The sequence below is a fragment of the Culex pipiens genome, chromosome 1 (genome assembly GCF_016801865.2).
Source record: "Culex pipiens pallens isolate TS chromosome 1, TS_CPP_V2, whole genome shotgun sequence".
In the NCBI taxonomy this organism is placed as follows: Eukaryota; Metazoa; Arthropoda; class Insecta; order Diptera; family Culicidae; genus Culex; species Culex pipiens.
The window spans coordinates 24488013-24511514 of NC_068937.1; positions in this window are offsets into that span (position 1 = coordinate 24488013).

Sequence of the window (23502 nt, forward strand, 5' to 3'; positions counted from 1 at the left end):
TAATTAAAGGTTACAAATTTTGTTTAACAATTAAACAATTAATCATTGATATGCCAATAATTAAAAGAATATTCCATCGTCAATACTTAAAAAAAAATCTTTCAAATGTTTCACATTTTAAAAATGTTTTAGTATAAAGACCACAAATTCACGGCCAAAATAATGTCCTTGACAAAATTGGTAAAAAAAAATCCCATGGTTCTGGCCATAATAACCAAAATAAAAAAAAATAATAACAAATTGGGTTATGGAAAATTGGTCAAAATTTTCCCACAGTTAAAGTAAAATTCAATAGTGCGTCCATCCCGAGAATTCCTGGTACAAATTTCCCGGGATTTATCCAAAACCAGGAAATTCCCGAGCCCGGAATTTTTTTATATTTTTCCCGGGAATACACGAAATTGAAAAAAATCTAATGTTGATCTGGAAATTCAGATTTAGTTGTGATTATAGATGAACAGTTGAATACTTTTGTATTCACCCAGAATAGGGGACTTTTCTTCAAAATCTCGGTCCACAAGCTGAATATTGTTCCTTGAGCTATTTTAGGACTCTGGGCCAAATATGAGCAAAATCGGTTTACATTTACCCATTGATACTCAAGGGTAAAGTTTGTATGGGAAAAATCGAAAAAATGTATGAAAAAACACTTTTCTTACGGTTTTGTCTGCAGGGCGCGCTACTTCCATCCAAATATTCTCAAAAGTGAGATTCTTATCAAAAATTTAATGTTCAACTGTAAAAAAATGGAAAAGACATTTTAAGGGAAATTTTATTTATTTTCGAATCTTTATTAGTTATTAATCCAGGAGGGTCATGTTTTAATTTAAAACAAAGTTTTTCATTTAAAATTTTGTGTTTTTTGTAACATTGCAGAGCTATTTTTTAGAGTGTAACATTACAGGAAAAAAGTTTAATTCTCGGATTAGTTTTCAAAAAGACGTAAGAGCCAATGGTAAACAAAGCCTTTTTTGCATCGGCATTCGACCTACTTACGAAAAACCAATTTCAAAAATGCTTAAGATTGTTCATCAACACATCTTTCAACTGCCTTAAACAAAAAATTAATGAAATTTTGTTACAATTTGGAGAAAAACGAATATTAGTATCGGAGGTCACGGTGGCTCTTACGGCTTTTTGAAAACTCACCCGAGAATTTTGGTTGAAATTTTGGTTGGTTGAATATTACCTATTTTTATGATTAATTTTACTTTAAAAATGTGTAAAAAAGTGAACCGTATAATATTCACCAATTCCTGATGTAATATTACAATTTTTTATACTCAAAATCTGTCATTTACCATTATTTTGTTTTCTGTGAATGTTGTACGAAGTTATAGAGCAGACCGTTACAACAATTTGATTTATGAACAAAAGAAGTTTGCTTGTAAGCAAAAAGCAACTTTTCCAAAAAAAAAAAAACATCATAAAATCGCATATATCTACAAACATATCTGCTCTTCAACTTTGTAGAACATTTTTTAAACATTGACGCTGCGAACAACTATGATTTTTACTCTTAAAAGTTTTCTTTACAGCACAAACAAACTTTCACAAAAAAAAAAACGTTAAAAGAAGAAAGATTTACAAGTTTTTAAAAAATACTTCATATTGTCTTCATACTTAACAAGCCTTACCCGACAAACTTCGTTCTGCCTTTTTTCGTTTGTTGACGTTTTTTTGATTTTTTGCTAATTCAGCCTCCTGTGATCAAAATTTGATGTTACGTAACTTTCTCCATACAATTTGCCGATGCTCCGGAATCGGTTCCAGAGTGGCCAAAGTTGTAACTTTTTGGCGTAAGAACCTTCCTTGGGCTTAAACAAACCCAACGCAACAAATAGCACCTCGATCCGACGCTCCGTATTGAACTGATTCGCGTTCGAACAAAACCGTCGAAATTTTTTATATATATAGATATATAGATTAATTCATGGTGTGTTTTTATTCTTTTATTTTCAGGTAATACAATTATTTTGTTAGACTATTTCAATATTCAGGTAAGGAAAGAACATCCAATTTCGCAAAATTGACAAGATAGTAAATCTCTCGGAAAACACAATTTCCACTGCAAGCCAGCGTAGACCAAATCCAATAACCTCCAACATCCTTTCAGTCGCTGTCTGTCGCGACGATAATTATTTATTTTTAAATGAATTTCCGTCCTCCAAGTCGAACACGCAAACGGCAATATTTCACGATAATCAATTTAGCAGCAGCAGCTTCTACAACAAAAAAAACTGAACGAACCGTTATCTCCTGGAAGCACTTTCCGGGAGGGGGTGTGGAAATTTTTCCTGAAAAACGGATCCAGTTTTCCTCATTCTGTGCTAATGAAATTCATTCGAAAAACCACCGCCCACCACTAATGAATTTGATAATAACTTCGCCAACCGTCTGCTGATCTGTACTTCCACATTATGTGTGGGGAAAATTTTCAAATCAAAATTGAATGAAATTTTTATTTCATTACTACCGGTCGTCGCCGGTCGTTTCAACCACCCCTCGTTCACCCCTCGCAGAGATTGTAACGACATCAACACTCTGATTGAAATTTATCCCTCTTGATTCCCTCTCGAGATCAGGCGTTTAGCGATGATCTTTTGCGCCGACAGCAGTCTGCCGAAGGGGGTCCTGCTAATGATGTTATTTTTATTGCCTCACGAGCCTTTTCAAACCAGAGAGAGGGGAGAGATATTTAGGAAAATTCTTCCTGCTTCAAACTCGGGATGCTGGAAAATGGAGGGTGCGATTTTCACCCTCGCACTTTTGCGAAGCCGGAACGCTTTGCTCACGTCACTTGCACAAACACACACAGTTGGTTGGAAATCAGTGGAGTTGGTTTTTGGATTTAGTAACAATATTGCCTTGTGTGGTTATTTCACGCATCTTTTTCGAGGTTGGGTGGTAGGGAACAGTTGGAGAAAATGTGAAAATGTAGTTGGAGAAAATGTACTTGAACTATAAAAGAAATCTAATACTAAAAAAATAAATATATCCGTAAATACACAACATTTATTCCTCATAATTCAATTTTAGAACCATTAAGTAAATGTAACTCTTGAATATTTCAAAAACACAAATTAAACAATATTTAACAATATTAACAAATTGAACCAAGCTAGTCAACAAAATTTCGTAAAAAATTTGTAAAACACGTAAAACCTGAGCGTGCCTGTCATGTTCACCCTTAAGAAAGGACCGTCAGTGAACGCACACGAAGTTGAAACGAACGAAACCGTACTTTGCACTCATGTAGCCGTACGATGCTCTCTCCAATCTCTCTCTCTCTTTTTTGCTCGTTTGATCGTAATGTCAAACGAACGCGATGTGCGCGAACGTATTTCTGATTAGAGTCAAATGTGACTGTGAGAGTGACTTTGCGTGGCGCTTATTCGTTCGTGTGTCAACGAAAGTCAAAGTCGGGTTGCTAAGCATGTCGATTGGAGTCTGATGAAAGATAACCCACAACACTGAACTATTTAAAAGGAACCAAATTATTTCAAATTTCAAATAAAGCATAAAAAAGAATACACTAAATTGAACTTTAAAAATGACAAATTTGGGTAGGATTTATTGATTTGAATAACACTTTGTTTATAAAATATCTAAGCCAATTTGCATGCAAGTTGCAATGCAGAATGTAAAAAAATATTTAATCGGCCTCTGCTTTTCTAATTACTATTAACAAATCATTTAAAAACATTGCACAATGGTCCAGATCGCAAAATAAAGTAGGGGAAATGTACCCATGTTAAACCTAATAAGTGGTCGTGTTTGAATGATGCTGGATAATCTGGAGTGTTTCTTGAAATTTACTAAAACCAAGTACACCAGCGAGTAGAGCATTTTTTTGTGAACATTTCTGTTTGTTTTTACTTTTATTAAAAGTAATGCTATTCCTTTTACAAGCATTTAAAAAAAAACCCAAATGTACGCTAATCAGACGAGAATGCATTGGGCCAAGCCCATTTTCCTATTTTCAGCTTAGTTCTTTTTTTCTTTCAGCGCTCTTTTGGGTCTGCTTAGTGCTGCCAAAATTGATTAGATTTTAAGCGAACACTCACGAAAAGTAACATTTATAGAGAAAATTTCCTGGCATCACTGGCTCACTCTAACAGGAGCTGCTGGTGGTGTTGGTGGCCACCCTTTGTTCTTTATTTGCCTTCGCTTCTCGCTCGGTTTTCTTCAGCCTTCGATTGGAATGGGTCGTCAAAATTCAAACGTCAAAAGACTTGGCGCGTTTGTTTTTTTGATGGCGCTTGCTAATTATTTACATGTTTCGGGATTATTTTTCAAGTGAGTGACTAACTAATGTGCAAAAGAACATGTTGCCGGTAGTTTGAAGCAATTTTATAAATATCTTAAGCGCTTTGAAAACGTTAGCGCAAGTGAAAAGATATTGATGGCGACTTTCGTTAAGCAGTTAAGCTCTCATCTTGCGTGTGGATGTGTGTGCCAACAAAATGATGAGAAATGGTCTCGCAAAATAGAAATTATGATCAAAAGTGCATTAAATTTGATCTTTTTGGCCAGTTAGTGGCATAATAACTTTAATCGAGATTCAAACTCTCCATATGACGAAGATAGGTGTTTGATTAGAATGGGTATATTTCCCCTAAATGGATTTTCCGAAAATTGTGAAATTTTGGAGCTTTGGTGTCTTCAGAAGAGTTGTTGTAAATGAAAAGGGGCACCTTTTGGTTTGGTTGATAATAAGAGTGGTTCTCGATAAGGGTGATTTTTAAAATCTAACTTATCAGGAATATTTTTGGGATTTTTTTGTCTTCTAGAAAGTAGTTGGGCTTGCAAATCCAAGCAACCTTGTCGAAACACTTAAATTTTATCTCGTATTTAACACCTTCTACGACCAAATTTTTAGAAAGCATCTGAGCAAACCTTAAAGAATCTGTTTTTTTACGTGGCAATTTAAGGTTAAGTTTTAGAGAAAAGTGATATTCGGGGCACTTTTAGAGCTCTTAAAAACAAACATTATTATTTTCTGACAAGTCAATTTGGACTTGAGGGTCAAAAGTTACAGTCATTTTAAGGTAAGAAAGATGTAAATTTAAAACTTAAATATCTCGAAAAGACGCAAGCCAAATTTCAAGCGCCAGGTTGCATTTGTGAAAGGAGATCCAGCACTATAAACGCTGATAAAATCCCAGGAATATTTTTCTTTAAACTCGAGATATCTTCATTTGAAAAAGTATAGTTTTCAAGGGAAACCATATGGGACCACCCTAATGAAATTCGAAATTTTTCCAAATATATGTTTTTCCATGTAATTTTGCCCACTGAATCTGAATCTGCCTTCAAAATTGAGCTACAATGTCGAAAAATCGATTTTTAAATTAAAAAAAAATTATTTCTGCATTGTAACATGCTTGAAAATTAAATTAAAATTAACTGTTAATGACATAATTATTTTGAAGTTTTTTGAAAAAATATTTTTTCGGCTCGATTTTGACGGGGGGTCATTAAAAATGAGTCAACTAAATAAAAACTTAAGAATTCTGCAAAACAAAATTGTTGCTCTTAGTAACCGAGCTGTGCTGGTCGAGGCAGTTTAGTCATTGAGATAGTCTCTTTAAGGTTCCTGGTTCAATTCCCGCAAGCGACACCTTCAGTTGATTTTTTTGGTTTTAGACGGGTAATATTTTTTTTATTTATTTATTATTTTTTTGAAAAAAAAACCACAATTTTTTATGCCTAGTAAGGCTTTTAAGCCAAAACACAATCAAAGTTGGGTGGTAGATAGTTGTGCACTCAAATTTGCTTACCAGACATAAAACTTGTTTTTAATATTTCACTTCGAATAATCGAAACACGAAAAAAAATTGTTTTTTCGTTGTCTTATTTTTGATTGTAGAGATTTAGTATGACCTCTAAACTACTCTGAGGTGGCCAAAATGGTGATATGAAAATTGAAAAATGCATTTTTCAATTTTAATACGCAAACAATCATTTAAATTTGAGCAAACTGGGGTCGCAGAACATGAATTTGATGTTACAATTGAAAAAATAAAAAATGACGAAAAAAACTTTTTATTTTGCTCGTGATTCGATTATTTGAAGTCCCATACAAACCTCCTTCGGATAACCAAACTTCGGATAATCGAGTACAGATTGTACTTTATGATTAAAAAGCTTTAATCTGCCATTAAAAACTCTAACAAAAATTCTTCTATGGCTTCGACTTCGGTATGATACTGATCAAATACAGTTTTACCTTTAAGAAAATATAGATCTCCCATAAAAATATAATTATAATCAAAAAGATATCCAAAACTTAAGAAAAGAGCATGAGCATGAGCATGAGAGACCACCCATGGTTGTCCTTCTCCGTTGCTGAACAGGACCGTAATATCCCATCAGCACAACCGGTCACACGCTTCAACGATCAAATGATGTTTCCCTTATCAACAGCATGCATGAATGCGCTGAAAAGATAAAACATCACGATCATCAAAACTAGAGTCGGTGCGAACAGGAAACAGTCGTTGGCCACCAACGGCGCCCGCCATGTCAGTTTGTAGATCTCGAGGGGATGGGACGGGAATGTTAGTTAGCACAGGCTGCTACCAAGGGTGGGTTCTATACGATATCCACACCCCCGCGTGTGCCGGAAAACTACTTCTACTTGGGATTTTGTTAGTGGGGAAGGGTTATGACCAGGATTCATCATAGAGGATGATGATGTGGCCCAATAATCAATGAATTTCGTTAAATAAGGTGATGTATTATGTATTCTCAAGGCAAACAATGCGGATGAGACCATTCCCGGTTATTTGGTGTTGAGTTTAGCATAAATGATTCAATCTTAGACAGCCGACTGTGGAAAGATATAATCAAAATTATGTGTGTTTAAAAGGTGAAATATTAAACTCAGCGTTACATATTTACGTAGAGTTGACCTGAGACTATTTATACTTTTAAATTATTATAATATGAGCGACCAATAAATGACTGATGTGTTATGATGTTATCTGAAAAAACTTGAACTATCGCGTTGAAACAATATTTGTCGCCGCGATTCGCGGGAAACGAATAGTCGAATTGAATGATAATTTATATTTGGCTAACGCAATTTTAAACGAATCTTCCCGTGAAACAATTACAAATCATAGAACAAAGAAACCCGGCTGTGATGTGTATCAAATACATGACTAACGAGAAAAACACACTGACAACGATCGACGAAAACGGAACACGAAAAAAAAAAATGCGTCCCGACGGACAGGCACCGTGAAACGGACTGGCTCAGCTCTGCTGTCATCGTGACAACCAGAGCTAGCCGCACACACACTCACGCACTCACCCGAAATACATACCGACAACGATCGACGAAACCGGAACGCGAAAAAAAAAATGCGTCCCGACGGACAGGCACCGCGAAACGGACTGGCTCAGCTCTGCTGTCATCGTGACAACCAGAGCTAGCCGCACACACACTCACGCACTCACCCGAAATACACACCGACGAAGATCGACGAAACCGGAACGCGAAAAAAAAAATGCGTCCCGACGGACAGGCACCGCGAAACGGACTCAGATATCCAAAACTTAAGAAAAGAACCAATTTAACCCACTGTTTCCATACCACTCTCCAAATCTTCCATCGGAAAATCACGTCCACCACCAAACTGTCCGCTGGGATTTGTCCGAAACCACTTGACTGAAGAGTTCGGTTTTACGACGAGGGTGGCAAATTTCCACAAGTTCTGATTTTCCCAACCAAGAGCCTGGGCAGTTCTTCCGCTTTTGATGGTTATTTATTTTGATGTGTAACAAATGAAAAGCAATAAATAAATCCACCCACCCCCATCCTCCCTATATCTGTATTCAGAGAGAAGTCTCTTTCGAGGGGAAGCTGGGGGCGGTCTATTTTGATCTTTCGTCTGCTTCTAATCTACTTCTACTTCTGGTTCTGCTACTGGAAAGGCACTCAAAACCGCGCACCGCAGAAGGAGAGTTGGTGGTGTTGTTTACTTTTTATAGACTTTTACCCCCCTCTCTTGAGAGAGGTGATAAGGTTGTGGATTTTTACGACCTGGCGTCAGCCTTGGGGTGGGTTTTTCCCCCGAGGAAGTACACTTGATTTTATGCTCTGGTTTTTGGGATTTAGAAAGGATATTGTTGCAATAAAACGATTCATTACTCCCTCGTTAAGGAGTGCTGGCTTCTTTTTTTTTGGGAGGAGGTTTTGGGAAATGGAAAATGTTTTGCAGCGAAATAAATAAGGTGAGTTACAAGGAAAAAAAAACCTAATTTTGGACTGTTTTCTTAAAAAGTGCATCATAACAGTGTTGCCAGCTAATGAAACGAACTGACTTTTGGAAAAAAAGATTCTTCAAGGATATTTGGAATCATTTACTAGGATTTGATCTGTAAATCAGTTTCATCAACAACATCCTACCTTAAAGTTTTCTAAACTCTGCTTAAGGGTGCTTAGCAACCAAGGAAGTTACTGTCTTCTTATTCCAAAATTGTCAAACTTACGGACCCAATTCTGCAAGAGTCAAACTTTGTTATATACATTTTCATCAGCGAAAAACTTGCAAACTTTTCAAAAAACAGATTTGACGGTTTCCTTATTTTATTTTCTCTGTTTCACAAAGGCTAAAAATTCGCCATGAAATCTAAAAATAAACAGAAGCAGGATTTTTTCGATAAATAAAACTTTGCTAAATTTTGCATTCTTTTTAAAAATATGAAGTACATTTTTGTAGTTTTCATTTCATTCAAATAAAAATAATCTTAAAGAGAAGGAAGTTTCAGTCATTTATACTTGTTACTGCATTCTTTCTAACATGAAAAGTTCTTCAACATTATTTGAATTGAACAAATTTTTTTTTTTATAATTCAATAATTTCTGCAATTCTTTTCTGAATTTTTAATAAAAAAAATTGATTTGTGAACATGTGAAACCAATCTCCACAAAAATTACAAAAATTACAAAAATTACAAAAATTACAAAAATTACAAAAATTACAAAAATTACAAAAATTACAAAAATTACAAAAATTACAAAAATTACAAAAATTACAAAAATTACAAAAATTACAAAAATTACAAAAATTACAAAAATTACAAAAATTACAAAAATTACAAAAATTACAAAAATTACAAAAATTACAAAAATTACAAAAATTACAAAAATTACAAAAATTACAAAAATTACAAAAATTACAAAAATTACAAAAATTACAAAAATTACAAAAATTACAAAAATTACAAAATTACAAAAATTACAAAAATTACAAAAATTACAAAAATTACAAAAATTACAAAAATTACAAAAATTACAAAAATTACAAAAATTACAAAAATTACAAAAATTACAAAAATTACAAAAATTACAAAAATTACAAAAATTACAAAAATTACAAAAATTACAAAAATTACAAAAATTACAAAAATTACAAAAATTACAAAAATTACAAAAATTACAAAAATTACAAAAATTACAAAAATTACAAAAATTACAAAAATTACAAAAATTACAAAAATTACAAAAATTACAAAAATTACAAAAATTACAAAAATTACAAAAATTACAAAAATTACAAAAATTACAAAAATTACAAAAATTACAAAAATTACAAAAATTAGGCCGTTGCAAATATTTTTCAAAGTTTATGTCACCCCCCCCCCCCTTCAAAGTTGGCCTGAATAATCAGGGGGCAAAAAAAATATTTTTTCTAAAAACTTCAAAATTTTAATGAAAACTAAAGTTTAATCAACTGAAAACCAGTTAGAATGCATTTTCCCGCGTTTATAATCATATTGAGCATGTTTGAACTCCTTTGAAAACATTTTAAATTTTCATGAAATATCAATGCACAGTCTCACGAAAAAGTTTTTTTTTGCGAAAAAAAAAAAATCCGTCAATACCTCGATATTTTTAAAACTAATGATTGGAAAGCAACTGTACGCCTGTAAAATGCATTTTAAAATACTTTTTTCATCCAAATGTTGAAACCTAGGCTTGTAATTTAAATTTTTATATTTTTTTATTTTTTTGCCCCCCCCCCCCCCCTCGACTTTGGTCAGAGCCGAGGGACATAAACTTCAAAAAATATTTGCAACGGCCTTACAAAAATTACAAAAAAATTACAAAAATTACTAAAATTATTAAAATTACAAAATAACAAAAATTACAAAAATCACAAACAATTACAAAAATTACAAAAATTACAAAAATTACAAAAATTACAAAAATTACAAAAAATACAGAAATACAAAAATTACAAAAATTACAAAAATTACAAAAAATAAAGAAGTGTCCTCCCCCCCAAAGTCGGCGCCCCTGGTCGTAGTGGTAGTGCGGTTGTCAAAATCGCTGATCTCTGACTCTGCCACTCAACTGTCATTTACTTTGTTTTTGTTTTGATTTTATTGGTTTAGAGCGATGCACTCACACTAATACTAGTCAAGATGACGCATACCTATGATGTACTACCTAGGTATTGACCCACAATCATACGATAAATCTTCATTAGTCAAGCGTCTTCAATCACCCCGTCCCGTAGACAAATCACTCCCTGCTCGAAACTTACCTCCAAGGGGTCCACCATCGGCTCCAAAACTCCATCTGCTCGATTTTTTCCCAGCCAAGTGCCTCCGGCTGTAAATTCAAATCAGTCGTCATTATGCAAATGTGTGTGTGCGTTGATATTTGAATGCATAATTTGATGGAAACTTGCACACCTTTCCCCGTCTCCCCTTTGCTCATGGGGGGCTCATCAATGGTGCCAGCGCCCGACTGATCATAAATTCATGTAGTCGTTGTTTTTTGTTGCTTTGTGATCGCGTAATTATGTTGAACAATTAGGCGTTTTGTGGGGAGTGGTGGTGTGGTACGCGTACGGGGTTCCGAGCACCCTTTCGGGTGCTAGGTTCGAAATTTAGTTGTAATTGCGTGCAAGGTTGCGTACAAGTTGAATAGGCCCTGGCACTTGACATTTTTTGTTAACAATTAAAACATGCCTCATAGTTGTACCGATCTGCATAAACTTTGCATAAACCGTCCCGGAACGTCCTGCTCGCGCGCGTGGTTCCTCGACCACCGCCAGGTGATTCATCATTTTGTCATCACACTTGTGGACCCCTCGTCACCACCTGAGGCTGCTCTCGCTCAATGTCGTGTTTACGGCTATAAATAAAATATTTATTGCATCTTCAAAATAAACTTTAATGTTAATGATAATAATTACGCCGGGGACCGGACTGCAGTCTCGGGAGCAGGTCCGAAGGGATCCAAATCGAAATTGGTACGCCAATTTTGGGGCCTGCCAAGTTTCGTTAGCGATGTTTAACCTGCGCCAAGTAAGGTGGTTGTTTGGACTCTCTTGCTTTCTGAGTGCACTTTTGATGATGGGTTCTTTATAATGGCACGCAAATTACAGCGTAATTTTGATGATTTTGAACACATTCCATCAGCGACCTGTTTTGTTGTTTGGCGATGGTGAAGAATGCATTTTTTTTTGAGGTTATTTTGTCAACAAATCAGAAAGAAGGTTGGGTCAAGCGATGTTTTGTAGTCAATAACACTGTACAAACTCAAACTAAGGCAACGGTACTGTATGGCTAACAAGGCTAAGTTTAAAAGCTTTGATTAAACTATATAACGATTAAATCCTCGTCAGAGTTCCACCACAATTTCTGATGGTTTTCTGGGGATACAAACAGCTGTAAGAATCCCTGCGAAATATGTTGGTTCGATATCGGGCGGTCAGTTTAAATCGGAGCGTTAGGAACGGTATGTCCACGCATCCTTCCTCCCCTGAAGATTCTTTGAAATGTGATCCGTTCTCAAAAAACTCTATGGAAGAGCGCCATGAATTTACGAAACGAAAGGAAAACCAAAACCAAAACAATGTCAGGGACAATGTCAGAGTTAGAAAACCATTTCCAAAAGTGACAGCTGTTTGTTTACAATTTGTTATTTACCAAACCGCCCTTCAGCCTTTGGCTTTGATAAATCTCCAATACCGAATCTGACCCAGTCACGAAATATTCTAGCAGAGCTGGTTCTGACAGAATCCTGCTAACACGGTGGAATATTTTGCTAGAACGCTGTAAGAATATCCACCTTTGTTAAAACTCTGCCAGAATCCTGCTAGAACGTGCGCAAAAAAGTTCATGGTAGAAAACCGACCCTACCCAGAAATGAGTAAATAGGCACCTGTCAGATTTGGAAGAAATTCACTCAGAAATCAACGAAAATTGAGTAAAACTCGCCCTGATCGTAGCAAAATTCACTTAAATCTGACAGATGCCTCACGTACTTATTTCTGAGTAGATTTGGCTAAGACGAAAACTGATTGGTTCGAAATTACGGTGTAGTTTGCTCAACCAGATCACTTGTTGACTTTCAAAAAAAAAAACTCGCCAAAAGCGGTCATTTCACCGGCAAAACCCGCCGCGCACGATCATATAAATCTACTCTAGTTAGCTGATAATTTATCTTCATTAAACCTCTTTTTTGCATTCCTTTTGCGCGAGCTTTCAAAAGTCCACGAAAGAAAGCGACCGCGCACGCTTTTGACGTTTCGACTTTCCTGCCCAGCGCGCCTCATTTGTTTATGTAAACAAAGTGCCGGTGCGCGCACGTGTTCTGCCGGGTCAAAGCAGGCGGCCGCGCCTGGGGGCCACACTATTCTCGGTTCCGTGGCCTCCCGCGGTCCCGCTTCAGCATAGATTATACGCACATTAAAAATTAATTAGTTATAAAAAAAGGAATCGCGGCCTCCTTCGATGCGAGCGCCTTTTGTTCTGCGCCTGCGTTTGTGTGGGTTGATTTTTTGACGTTTGTTTTCTTTTTTTGTTCTCTCGCGATCGCGATCATCAGCGAGAAAAGTTCATCGCGTGATTCTGTCGAAGACGCGCGGGATTCAGAGTTTGACAGTTGTGCCGGCGGCGTCGACGTCCGAGCGAGGTTTGACGGAGGATTTTTCCTTTTTTTCTGTTTTCGAAAGATGAATGATCTTTTCGCAAATCCACAGATCCAGCGGATCGCGGTTCCCATGGCCCGTTGACAGCGCCACGTTCTGACAAATGGCCATGATGGCCGCCGCCGCTGCCGCGGCCGATAAATCTGTCAGCTGGCTAATCCACGGAGCGCGTTGCAAACAATCAAACGGCAATAAATTATGGTAATTTCGCCCGGGACGGGTATTAACATAATTTTCCACCGATATTATTTACAATTATTATCATCATATTTTCCCCCGCTCCCAGCTAACGCGCTGCACTGGGAGTTGGAGTGGCACCTTAAGCAGACTTAAGGTACCACCGCATCATCACGCATTCCCCAAACAAATAACGCAGCAGGCCACGATCATCGCGGGAAGGAGGTTGCGCGGCCAACTGCGTTTTCAAATCCAGAGTCAAAGAGCATAAATTCCGACCGCGTGACAGGAAAATTACGCGCGCGCTGAACCTCCTCGGTTGGCAACACTGTCGCGCACTGCGAAGCAGGGTTTGAGATATTTATTGAATCCACTTAAACGCAATAAGTCTATGTCAGATGCGGGCAGAGAGTTGCGGGAAATCGAATTGCGCCGGCCAGTTTAGGACATCTTGGGTCATATTTTACCGGACAAACTATGCTAGCCGGAAGGCAGTGTATTGAAAACCGAGTTTCGGGCGAAATGAAGATGGATCGTGGGAAACCTCGAGAACTCCGAAATATTCAAAAGTTTCGGAAAATCTTTCCGGGGCAGCAACTCTTCTTCTTCTGTCTTCCAAACATACAATGTAGTGCCCCCCGGTTCACAAATGACAGCAATCACCATTTGCCATAAAACTTGTACACCGTTTATCCACAGTGACACCTCGTTAATTTGACTTTAATTGCTAGAACTCAGTCACCGTGTCGTCGCCGTCAGACACGTAAGGCAAATATTAGCGCAGTGATGAAAATTTCATCACACCGGCAGTTAGTCAGTCAGCCGTAATGGAGACTACCCGGCAAAGCCATCAGCCCAAGCTGAACCACTTTAAGTCTGTGGGCACAAGTTTGGTTCAAATTTGTCACCACGCCGTGGTATGTACGTGTCTTCCCCTAAATGATTGACACTCGTTAATCTTTCGGTGCATCCAGAACCTGTCTCGAAATCTGTCCACCGGAACGTTGACCACCGTTTCCGAAGAGTCGCGACAACCATCTGTCATGATTTGACTGCAGATTTGTCATTTGTTTACATTTGACTTGCCCCGAGCTGACATTAGTTTGTGCTACAATGTCACGCCATCCGTCACAAGAGGCAATCTTGCAATTCCATTTCCAATTTCGCGAAATAATTGAAAAAAGAGGGGTGAATAATGTGACAAGTGCGCGACTTGAGTAACAAGTGACGAACCTGTTTGAGGAGGAGAATGTCGCATCACTGCTTTTCGCTGCAATCGAAAAAGATCGTTCAAATTAAGCACCCTTCACGGCGGCGATGGGTCCTCTCGTCGTGTGGCCATCGACAACCGCCCTGGGGGGACATGGGGCCACTTTCGCTTGCCGCCAGATTGGGCCGGCACTCGCTGGGGAGCCTGTGTTTCGCTGGGAAGAAGCGAAATCTGTCCAAAACTTATTTTGAAAGAACTGTTAAAACGAATCAGGCTGTACCTTATTATTGTACAGAATTTGGTCTTTTGACAGTTTTGTACACACTAAACCAAAATTGCACAATTTCTGAGATATTTTTAGTTAGAATTCGTCAAACTTGACAAGCACCACACACACACACACACACCACTAGCACACATATACGTTTGAATCAATTTGTGATCGGAACGTGGATCCAAAAGTGATAAAATTTAGCCATACTTTGTGTTGTTCTGTGAAGCGTGCAACTGTCAGATTATATCAGCTCTGCCCTAAAATGACATTGTTCGCAAACATGGCGTATTGTTAAGTATTATTTCTTGAAGGTGATTCAAGGTCACATATTCCCAGTCAAAAAATATTCTAGCAGAGCTTGTTCTGTCAGAATCCGGCTAGAACGGTGGAACATTTCTGCTAAAATGCTGTAAGAATATCCAGCTCTGTAAGAACTCTGCTAGAACCCTGCTTGAACGCCGTGACTGGGTTTTGTCAAGCAAAACAATTGTTTACATATGCCAACAAGTTATCAGATCGTTATTTGCCGAAACAATGCCTGACATTTTGGCGGCAGCAGTTTGTTGTCCACATAGCACGGTGCCATAAACATACTCAATCTTCCTGTGAATTCATTCGGCTAGAAAGCCTTATTGGATCCACGCAGGTACACGCAAATTTTGTAGACTCAAATTTGAGTTGGTTTTCCTAGAATTTGAAAAAATACTCGTACAAACCCCCAACATAATTCTGAGGAAAAAAAAATCTGAATGAAGCTCTAAAATGAGCAAATTTAAGTTAAAGTGTGACGTTTACTAGACTTTTTGACTTTTTCAACTGAGATTTCAAGCAAAACAATACGAATGGGCCAATGTCAAAGTGTAAACAAAGAGTCCATCCTGCTAACGTCATTTGATGTTTACTGTGGGAACTAGAGATCCTAAATAGGGAGACAGGTCGAAGTGAATTTGACGTACCCAAACAGACACGAGTTTGACGTATCCAAACGAGCATTTGCCTTTACGCCCAGCAAAACTTATCAGTGTTGCCAAGCTCAAAACATACGTTGCCAGATCGAATTAGCAAGCTTAGACCAGTCTCCCTATTTAGGGTCTCTAGTGGGAACGACATCAGTCCAGTTTAGTGCGTCCATCCCGGGAATTCCCGGGACAAAATTCCCGGGATTTTTCCAAAACCGGGAATTCCCGAATCCCGGGATTTCTTATAATTTGTCCCGGGAATTCCCGAAATTTAAAAAAAAAATTTGGTCAGCAAATTCAAATTTGAATTAGGAAATAGATGACAAGTTGAATATTTAGTGATGGATAAGAATTTTAAAGCATTAAAATTTGTATTCGGCAGGTATATGGAGCTTTTTTTTAAAAGGTCCTTAATTTTCATTATTTGTTATTTGAGGTTTTTTAATATCCCTGACTCAAAGCGGTTTTAAAAACACCAAAAGCCAAAATTTTTAGTATATTTATGATTTTTTATTTGGAAAAAAATCATATTAAATTATTTTTCATAAAACACTGTAATACAGACAGCTATTTGAGCCATTTTTCTGCATAATGTTTTGAACGACTTCGGTTTGAACAGGAGCATAACAAAACAATTAAAATCTCCTGCACCTATTCAGACTGTATTCCCGATTTTCCTAGTTGGCAATAGTATCTTATAGATAATTTGTAAAATATATTTTATATAAAACATGAAATTCAAAAATTACTTAAAATTTTACATTGTTTTCGCATTTTGTTTTTTTTTTTACATTTTCAATAAAATTTCAAGCTTTTCAAATATTAAAAAAATATATTTTTCATTATTTTTATTTTTATCACATTGGATATATTTGATAGATTGGATAAATGTAGTTAATTTAAAATCCAACGCATTGAAGATTAAAAATAGATCAATTTTTAATTTCTTTTAAGCTATTTAAAAACTGTCGTTCTGTTTTAGATTGAAGTGTAGATTATCACCAATTAAAATTATTGAGCTAATTCTATTTTTTTATGTTAATAAAACAAAACAAAAAAAGTATACTGAAAACATAGATTTTATGACTGTTTTAAAAATTTCCCGGGATCCCGGGAATTCCCGGGATTCCAAAAATATTTTTCCCGTTTCCCGGGAAATTTAAAACCCGGGAAAATTGGACGCCCTAGTCCAGTTTCATTGTTTTGCTAGCTTTTTTCAAGGTGACAGCTATTTGTTTACCGTGAAAAACGCGTGCACGCAGGCCTAGAAAAACTCATGAATTTTGCATGAAAGGTGTTTTTTGTTGTATTCTAAAGGTGACAACCATTTGTTTACATGATAAAAAGCATGCACGCAGACTTGGAATGATTTGTATTGGGTGAAACAAATTGTTAATCAAAGTTGTTTTTTTTTTTTTCACAAATCAGTAGAAAAAAGTAGTTTTTTAATAAAATGATAGATATTTGCTAACACGCACGTTCAAAATCACTCAGTTTTCGTCAAAACCATGCCTACTCAGAAATTATTAATCGGGTCATCCGTCAGATTTGAGTAAATTCCACTCAGATCTGGGTGAATATCACTCAGGTTTAAATGGATTCTGAGTGGTATTCGTTCAAATCTGACAGATGCCCCATTTACACATTTCAGAGTAGGTTCGGTTTTGACGAAAACTGAGTGATTTTGAACGTGCGTGTAATCAAATATCTGTCGTTTTGTGAAAATACTACTTTTTTACCGATTTTTGAACACAATATAAATCTTTTTAAGTCTGTGTGCATGCCTTATTTGTCATGTAAACAAATGGCTGTCACCTTTGAAATATCTGGCAAAGGACATGCACGTAGACCTCAGACCTCAAAAGTCCCATTTTGAGTTAAAAGAAACAACTTTTTCTAAACTGAGTATTCTTAAGGTGACAGGCATTTGTTAACATGACAAAATAGCATGCAGACAAAAATAGAAAACATTATATTGGGTAAAAAACATGGAAACTAGTTTCAACGTAAGTTTTTTTACAATACGACAATTATTTGTTTACCTTTAAAAATCAGTACATGCAGTCATAGAAAGACTAATTTTAAGCGAATAGGTGAAATCTTTTTCTAATCTGAGTTTTTCTAGGCAAAAAGCCATTTGTTTATAATACAAAAAGCATACACGCAGACTTGGAATGATTCATGTTGAGTAAAAAAATTAAAAAATTGAAAGATTTTTTTTTTTCTGAAAAGTGGAGAATTTTTTAAACTGAAAGATTGAATGCTGAGTAATGAATGGAGAGAACGCGTAACTTGATTTGCAAATGATCCCACTTTGTTTACATCTACAAAGTCTGTTCAAGCACAAGCATGACTTTTTTCTTACTGATAAATAAGCTGTTTTATAATCAGCAGTATGTGTTTTATTTTGTCTAGTTTTTGACATTTTTTGCTGGAAAATTGTGTGTGTTTTCAAGTTTCGATCGGTTAGAAGAGGTTTTTCTTTTTTACGGGTGACGAAGAACTGCGGCGAGAGTGTTATTCTGCGATGTCGCAGATAAATTCCCTGGCTGATTTTGGAATCCTGCAGCTCTTCCTGGTCCAGCGAAAAAACATCGCTAATTCTAGCAAAGCTGATCCAACAAACAGAGAAGATTTTCACTAAACCAGTAGGTTTTCAAACGGAATCAAACTATAAAGATAGATTCTGGATGAATACAAGCGCATCGACTCCATAAACAACTTCCATTCATAATTATGCAAAATGACGATCTTGCCTTCAATCTTCTTAAGATTTCTTGACTTCAACTCCAGGTACCCAGAAGCCACATATTTTCATTCTTGAAAAAAAAAAAAAAAACAATTTATAATGATCGACAATACTCTCTACTTTTGGCGAACAGTAAATTGGTTCCACTTTGACAGTTCAAAATTGAGGCCGTTTTGCAAACCACTATTCGACACCCATATTGAAAGGTGCCTCCGTTTTGTTTACATGACAAAACATGCCCCAGACTTGATAAGATTTGCATTGAGTAAAAAAGTTCAGACTTTTTTAAGATGAATTTATTTGTTTAAAGTGACAGCTATTTGTTTACCTTTCAAAAGACTTGCACGCAAACCTAGAAAGGCTCATTTCGGGTGGAATAACCTAAATCTTTTCACAACCTTAGTTTTTTTTTCTGAGTTTTCGCTGACCCAAAATGACTCATTTATGGGTTAATCAAGAGAACTTTCCTGAAGGTTACAGGTTCCCCACTCAAAGGTCGTCGCGTTTCGCGCTGATGAAGCTTGAGCGTGAGCAAACGAAACCGGGCTAATCAGACTGGAGTCATTGCATGGCCGCCGCCAGCAGGAGGAACGCGAGGGGTTCTAATTTCGGGGTCCCGGGCCGAATAATGGCGCTAATAGGACCATAATAATGAGCTTATAATCTCTATTTAATTTTGAGTGGTACAAGATAAATCAGTTTTTTTGTTACGTGGATCTTCTTTCGGGATGACGAAGGGTGTCTCTCCGCGATTGACGAAAGAAAAATCGGCCCGGAAGGGTTTGCCGGTGGACGGGGTGGGGGTTCGGTAATATCCTGGCCATCCGGTTCCCGCGGAGTGTCATTCTGGCGGCGGCGGTGGTGGCATTAAAATTTCATTTTATTTGATGGTCTTTTAATGATTTTAGAGCAGGCTCGGGAGACGCCCCCTCCGGGAACGGGGAAGGTTGTTTCGAACGGGGTACTTGCTGGAATTGAGCTGGAAGAGCGGATTTGAATGGCCAAATTAGGTTGGGTTGCAGTGAACTTGAGCATAATTTAATAAATTATTTACATCAATTGTATGTAAATTCAAAATTACATGTTAAATATGTCCAATAATCAATATTAATCATCTATTTCAACCAATTGATTGATGAGCAAATTGTAAACATCGCTACAACTTTCCCTTTCAATGTTCCCATTAATTTCCAACTCAAATTTCGCCCCAAACATTACCTTGTCATCAGAGTGGTGACACCTTGCGCGATGAACATTTTCTAACCCGATGACAGGCGTCGTTTCTGTCATTAAGTAAATGACGATTAAAATTGTCTATTAATTACACTTGTGTGCCCACATGCGACGACCACCCCGGGTAATTGATGCCGTGTAGAATAACTAAATGACCACCCCTTCACCCGTTAACTCCGCTCTTTCCCTCAGACCTTAATTCCACTCGACGACCATGTGATAGATTGATCATCTCTTTCTCTTTCTGTTTTACCGTGTAACGAGAGAAAATTAAAAACATTGAGGAAATAGCCGGGGCCACAAGATAAATTCCGTTGCATTTATTTTATGGTAATTTTTTCGACGGTAAAGTTACCGTGCTCTGCACGGTACGGAGTCCATTTCACGCAAAAATGGGTTTTCAATTTCACTATCTGCGGACCATCAATATTCGATTTTACATTGGTTTCATGTGCACGCGCGAACACACACACACACGTGGTTTCGACGACGACGACGTCGTCGTGGGTAAGATAACTTTCCGAAGATAGTGTACAAGTTTGAGGGAAGTCACTGTTAAAAGTTACGTGGAAATTTTACATCAATTTCATGTAAAATTTGGCCATATTGGTAACGTCGTTCCTCGGAAGGCACCGTCGACTTGAACTGTCAAAACAACTTTTTTTCACAGTGCACTCGCACACGACGTAACTTGCAGCTCCCGCGTAAGCCACTCTTGAGCAGAGAGCTCGCGTACACGCGAAAAAATCGCCAGCAAAAGATTTTAATTAATTGATAAGCGGGCTGATTTTGCTACAAACTTTGCACAACTCTTGAATAATTGCAAACATAAACAATTTCGCATATTTTTCCCGCTCCTCTTGCGATCGATTAGAGCTGCTGATGGTGATGCTTTCTGGCAGTGGCGCTCCCAGCGGTAGCTAGCGGTACCCGTTTTGACGTTTTGTTTTTGTTTCCAACTGTCAGTTGGCGGGACAAATTGGCGTTTGGGGTCAAGTGGCACGTCTGTTTGTCTGTGCCGAAGGCATTCGGGATCTGCACGACCAACGTGTACAGATTTGAAATTTATGTAAAATGTAATTAGCAAATGAAAAATGTAAATAATTCATGCTCGCGCACATGTACCTGCACCGACCATTATTAATCTGAACTTGGCTTCGATTAACTGCGGATTGTAACGGGCTCCGATGGTGTATATCTAACTAGGTACATCGACTCTCGAGAGATAACACCGCGCCGAGGTAAAACAGGTGAAGGGAAGTGAGTTTGGAAGAGCTAAATTTAAGCAGCGCAAGGCTGCAGCAATAAAAAAGCAGTACATTTGGTGAAAGGTCTGCGGCAGGGTACTTTCAATTATTGGGCAGAAGGAATTTTAATAACCCAATTATCGAGTTAACTTTACTTTTAGAGCGCGCAAAAAGCGTCGGCTTTGATTGCATATTTTATTAAATAATAGACCAAAAGTAGCTAGACGGATAATTTCGAGGGGCGAATTAGGTTGAGATGTAGATCAATGATTTCGTAAATAAGACCTTTTTTCCTTACTAATGATTTGCTAGGGTTTACTAAAAAGTTGGCTAGTTTAACTGAAAACATACTAAGTTTTGTTTAAATTTGTTTAAGTATTTAAGAAAAAAAAAACTTTATTTTGATTAAAATTTCCCAAATTTTCCCTCAATCCCAACTAAAAAAAAAATCTAATCTCGTCCAATTCTGCCATCAAAATTGATGATGATGAGATTTCGTGTTCGGCGCGGGGGCAAATCTTCCGCGCTCATTTCTAATTTCGAAATCATCATCAAAACCCCGCGGAACCTTCGCGCGGCAAATTTCGGCGCCAGTTCTGCGCCGTCGTCTCAGCAGATCGTGAGAACTTTTAAATTAAGTCTAGCTCGGCTTAGAACTTTTGGCGATGGGAGGAAGCAGGAAGATGGTTCAAGACAATAAAACGTTTCTTAATCCACCATTAGGTGGGTGGTGCCTTCCTCACATTTACAAAGTAATAATGAAAATAAGTTTATGAAAAAATATATACCTGATACAGACTTTTCCAGAAAACATGCAGACTCTCATTTGAAGCAATGTGGCAACCGGGCGTTTCGCATCTGGCGCGACATTCGCACGTAAACAAAAAGACCCGGCCTTTTGAGGTTAGGCAAAAAATCACCCTTTTTTGTATCTACAAAAATCTTTTTCTTGGCATAACTTTTTAAATACTTAACTAAACAGAATAAAATTTAATAGGGTCTTAGGGGACCCCAAAACGAACAGAATAAGGCGGATCCGGCCAAAATCGGTTCAGCCAGTTCTGAGATAATCGTGTGGAAAAAAATCATGTCTACACACATCCCCACAGACATTTGTTCAGAATTTGATTCTGAGTCGATAGGTATACGTGAAGGTATATCTAGGAGTCGTATTTAAGAAGTTCATTTTTCGAGTGATTTTATAGCCTTGCCTCAGTGAGGTGAGGAAGGCAAAAAGGGCTTCGCGAGAACACTTTTTTGTATCTTCTTTTGAGTTGTTTTGCTTTTCGAGTTGCGTCTTTTTGTTTTGTTTTTCGCGCGACCGAAAAGCGCTTTAAATAATGTTTGAATATTGCGAAACGAGTTTTTCATTCTGTTCTCTTCGACGCAGACTGCGTATTTTATTCTCTTACTTTTGGGGTGCCCCCTTTGCTAAGAGTTGGGAGTTTTGCCTCGCAAAGAATAATGACTAAAGACAAAAGAAATTAATAAATGCTGCACCTTGTAATTAAGTTTCGGGAACTTTGGTTTGAATTTTCATCTTTTCTTCGGTGTTTTTTTTCTCGGTGTGCACACTTCTAGTCCAGCAAAAAGAAGGCAGTGGATGAGTTAAAAGTAAAAGGGATCGCGAATTTAGAGGGCTTATCTCGATGTAATATATATTTTTTGTTGTTCTGGTTTTGCTCTTCCTTGGTGTGGGGGATTCAATCGTCTAAGTACAATTCGGAGAATTTCGAATGGCGGCAGGTTCTGATCTTAATGGCCTCTTTCCCATGGTGTCGGTGAGAAAAAAATTGTTCAAAAGTTAGTTTTCGGAAATTTGTTTCAACTGTTCTGATAAATTTTATGCTTTATTTAGTCCCTAAACAACAAAATCATATGAAAATGTATTTGGGTAATTCTCCACCAACTCACCCCAGTCTGTGCTCCATTTTTCGATATCTTGTGACGGTGGGGCGGTACGACCCCTTTCATTTTTGAATATTCGAAGAAGACGTGTATTTACATTACATATTTGTTTACATATATTTTTTTGGAAATTATCTATAGAACTTTGCACTTTGTAGAAAATTGTTTTTGTACAAAAACTGAAATTTTGGTTTATTGGACCTCAAAAAAAAAAACTCCACGGACGAACGGACATGACACGGGGTTTCAAAAAGTGAAGCAGGTTTTCTTTTACTTCTTCTTGGCGAAAACCTGCGCAAGCGAGATTGCTTATGTCAAAATCTTCGCGCCACGTGGTTTAAAACGTAAACAAAGAAAAATTAAGTAGTTTCACGACGGAATTGCAAAAATTATTTTTTTATAAGTGGGTAATTCTCCACCAACTCACACAGCAGTTGCCCCGACCCCTCTTCGATTTGCGTGAAACTTTGTCCTAAGGGGTAACTTTTCTCCCTGATCACGAATCCGAGGTCCGTTTTTTGATGTCTCGTGACGGAGGGGCGGTACGACCCCTTCCATTTTGAACATGCGAAAAAAGAGGTGTTTTTCAATAATTTGCAGCCTGAAACGGTGATGAGATAGAAATTTGGTGTCAAAGGGACTTTTATGTAAAATAAGACGCCCGATTTGATGGCGTACTCAGAATTCCGAAAAAAACGTATTTTTCATCGAAAAAAAAACACTAAAAACGTTTTAAAAATTCTCCCATTTTCCGTTACTCGACTGTAAAAAAATTTGGAACCTGTC